This window comes from Anopheles coustani, assembly GCF_943734705.1.
Source record: "Anopheles coustani chromosome X unlocalized genomic scaffold, idAnoCousDA_361_x.2 X_unloc_43, whole genome shotgun sequence".
Classification (NCBI taxonomy): Eukaryota; Metazoa; Arthropoda; class Insecta; order Diptera; family Culicidae; genus Anopheles; species Anopheles coustani.
Window position 1 is genome coordinate 87,501 of NW_026525152.1, and position 4,369 is coordinate 91,869.

The window sequence follows — 4,369 nt, forward strand, 5'->3', positions numbered from 1 at the left end:
CCACTTGCATGGTTAGCAAGCGTTGTGATCTAATGGCCCAACCGGGCAAACACTTTGGGTTCGCAAGGACTTAGAGTGCCGGGACGGGTTGGCGGATACAACACTCTGGGTACCTCCGGGTACTTGGGGTTGGTTGAGGACTTGGTGAACAAACACTTGATATACACTCTTCGGATGTACTTCGGGTGTCACCTGTTGTCCGAGACCACTTGCATGGTTAGCAAGCGTTGTGATTCAATGGCCCTACCGGGCAAACACTTTGGGTTCGCAAGGACTTGGAGTGCCGGGACGGGTTGGCGGATCCAACACTCTGGGTACCTCCGGGTACTTGGGGTTGGTTGTGGACTTGGTGAACAAACACTTGATATACACTCTTCGGATGTACTTCGGGTATCGCCTGTTGTCCGAGGCCACTTGCATGGTTAGCAAGCGTTGTGGTCTAATGGCCCTACCGGGCAAACACTTTGGGTTCGCGAGGACTTAGAGTGCTGGTAGTGGTTGGCGGACCCAACACTCTGGGTACCTCCGGGTACTTGGGGTTGGTTGAGGACTTGGTGAACAAACACTTGATATACACTCTTCGGATGTACTTCGGGTATCGCCTGTTGTCCGAGACCACTTGCATGGTTAGCAAGCGTTGTGGTCTAATGGCCCTACCGGGCAAACACTTTGGGTTCGCGAGGACTTAGAGTGCCGGGACGGGTTGGCGGATACAACACTCTGGGTACCTCCGGGTACTTGGGGTTGGTTGAGGACTTGGTGAACAAACACTTGATATACACTCTTCGGATGTACTTCGGGTGTCACCTGTTGTCCGAGACCACTTGCATGGTTAGCAAGCGTTGTGATTCAATGGCCCTACCGGGCAAACACTTTGGGTTCGCAAGGACTTGGAGTGCCGGGACGGGTTGGCGGATCCAACACTCTGGGTACCTCCGGGTACTTGGGGTTGGTTGAGGACTTGGTGAACAAACACTTGATATACACTCTTCGGATGTACTTCGGGTATCGCCTGTTGTCCGAGGCCACTTGCATGGTTAGCAAGCGTTGTGGTCTAATGGCCCTACCGGGCAAACACTTTGGGTTCGCGAGGACTTAGAGTGCTGGTAGTGGTTGGCGGACCCAACACTCTGGGTACCTCCGGGTACTTGGGGTTGGTTGAGGACTTGGTGAACAAACACTTGATATACACTCTTCGGATGTACTTCGGGTATCGCCTGTTGTCCGAGACCACTTGCATGGTTAGCAAGCGTTGTGGTCTAATGGCCCTACCGGGCAAACACTTTGGGTTCGCGAGGACTTAGAGTGCTGGTAGTGGTTGGCGGACCCAACACTCTGGGTACCTCCGGGTACTTGGGGTTGGTTGAGGACTTGGTGAACAAACACTTGATATACACTCTTCGGATGTACTTCGGGTATCGCCTGTTGTCCGAGACCACTTGCATGGTTAGCAAGCGTTGTGGTCTAATGGCCCTACCGGGCAAACACTTTGGGTTCGCGAGGACTTAGAGTGCTGGTAGTGGTTGGCGGACCCAACACTCTGGGTACCTCCGGGTACTTGGGGTTGGTTGAGAACTTGGTGAAGATACCCCTGTCACCTTGTTCGAGGCCACTTGCATGGTAGCAAGCGTTGTGATACAATGGCCCTACCGGGCAAACACTTTGGGTTCGCAAGGACTTGGGGTGCCGGGACGGGTTGGCGGATCCAACACTCTGGGTACCTCCGGGTACTTGGGGTTGGTTGAGGACTTGGTGAGCAAACACTTGATATACGTTCTTCGGATGTACTTCGGGTGTCACCTGTTGTCCGAGGCCACTTGCATGGTCAACGGTTGAGGTGGTGATGGCGGGTCGGTGCTGTAGGGTGCCGGCCTGTTGGCTGCCTTGGCCGGGTTGGTTGGTTAACACTTGATTGAGCTTGCACCCGAGGGTAATGGCACTTGAAGGTGGGTACCGGCTGGCTGACCTGGTGTGATGGTTGGTTGGTGAACACTTGGCGGTACTTGCACTTGGCTGTGCTTGGACTTGAAGGTGGGATCCGGCTGGCCTGGGCCATTGGTGGTTGGTTGGTTGGTTAGCCCTTAGCTGGGCTGGCTGGCTGGCTGGCCATCGGTGGTGTGGTGTGTTGGGCGGTTGGTGAACACTTGGCGGTACTTGCACTTGGCTGTGCTTGGACTTGAAGGTGGGATCCGGCTGGCCTAGGCCATTGGTGGTTGGTTGGTGGGTTAGCCCTTAGTTGGGCTGGCTGGCTGGCTGGCCATCGGTGGTGTGGTGTGGTGTGGTGTGTGGAGTCGAGCATCGCGCGCCGTTGCCTTCTTCGGAGTGTTGTGGGTACGCAAGTGCTTGCAGTGCAAAGAGGTTGGTGATGGAGTGACATTGCCTTCACCATGGAGTTGCGGGTACTTAGGTACTTGCAAGGAGATGGTGGTATGGTGGTGTTGCGTGTGTGGTGTTCGATTAGAAAGATATAATTTCTAAGTCCGGATTAGTGCTGTCAGTGGGGCCCCCGCTAACAGGTCCTGCACGGCCACCGTGGGGCTTGACTTGGCGCTATTCCGGACTTGGGGCGATCACGATGTCCCCGTGCGGGACTTAGAAGATGGAAGAACACAAGTACCCTTATCCCATGACTTGTGAGCGATTGGCATACGTTACCACATGAAGAGAAAAATTGGCTAAGTCCCGGATCCATATTATATGAAGAGAAAAATCGGCTAAGTCCCGGATCCATATTATATGAACAGAAAAATCGGCTAAGTCCCGGATCCATATATATTAACCTAATAATCGGCTAAGTCCAGGATCCATATAATATGAAGAGAAAAATCGGCTAAGTCCAGGATCCATATTACATGAAGAGAAAAATCGGCTAAGTCCCGGATCCATATATATTAACCTAATAATCGGCTAAGTCCAGGATCCATATGATATGAAGAGAAAAATCGGCTAAGTCCAAGATCCATATGATATGAACAGAAAAATCGGCTAAGTCCAGGATCCATATATAATAACCTAATAATCGGCTAAGTCCAGGATCCATATAATATGAAGAGAAAAATCGGCTAAGTCCGAGATTGGGTCTGTCGGAAATACACTTTCAAGTTACCACACAAGCAAGCAAGATGGCCTAATGATGGATCCATATAATATGAAGAGAAAAATCGGCTAAGTCCAAGATTGGGTCTGTCAGAAATACACTATCAAGTTACCACACAAGCAAGCAAGATGGCCTAGTGATGGATCCATATTATATGAAGAGAAAAATCGGCTAAGTCCGAGATTGGGTCGGTCGGAAATACACTATCAAGTTACCACACAAGCAAGCAAGATGGCCTAGTGATTGATCCATATAATATGAAAAGAAAAATCGGCTAAGTCCGATATTGGGTCTGTCAGAAATACACTATCAAGTTACCACACAAGCAAGCAAGATGGCCTAGTGATGGATCCATATGATATGAAGAGAAAAATCGGCTAAGTCCCAGATTGGGTCTGTCAGAAATACACTTCCAAGTTACCACGCAAGCAAGCAAGATGGCCTAGTGATGGATCCATATGATACGAAGAGAAAAATCGGCTAAGTCCCAGATTGGGTCTGTCTGAAATACACTTCCAAGTTACCACACAAGCAAGCAAGATGGCCTAGTGATGGATCCATATGATACGAAGAGAAAATTCGGCTAAGTCCCAGATTGGGTCTGTCAGACATACACTTTCAAGTTACCACACAAGCAAGCAAGATGGCCTAGTGATGGATCCATATAATATGAAGAGAAAAATCGGCTAAGTCCGAGATTGGGTCTGTCAGAAATACACTATCAAGTTACCACACAAGCAAGCAAGATGCCTTAGTGATGGATCCATATAATATGAAGAGAAAAATCGGCTAAGTCCCAGATTGGGTCTGTCAGACATACACTTTCAAGTTACCACACAAGCAAGCAAGATGGCCTAGTGATGGATTCATATAATATGACGAGAAAAATCGGCTAAGTCCCAGATTGGGTCTGTCGGAAATACACTATCAAGTTACCACATGAGCAAGCAAGTTACCACATGAAGAGAAAGCCGGCAAAAACCGGGAATGTTACCACATGAACTGGAAAATGGGCAAAAACCTACCTTCACAGGGAACGTGAATAAGTAAGGCTGTAGACATCGGATCGACAAGCCAAAGACTGATATGGAAAGGAAATGAGTAGTACTAGCTTTCCTGAGAGTTGCAGAGCTTAGACTGCATATGAACGGAAGTTATTAAGCGTCAAAGTCAGAAAAGTTGCCCAAAGGAACACAAGTTCCAAATTAGAGCATGAATACCGCCTAGACGGTAAGAGGAACGGCCAGACTGAGTAGTAAGAAAATGTTGGCC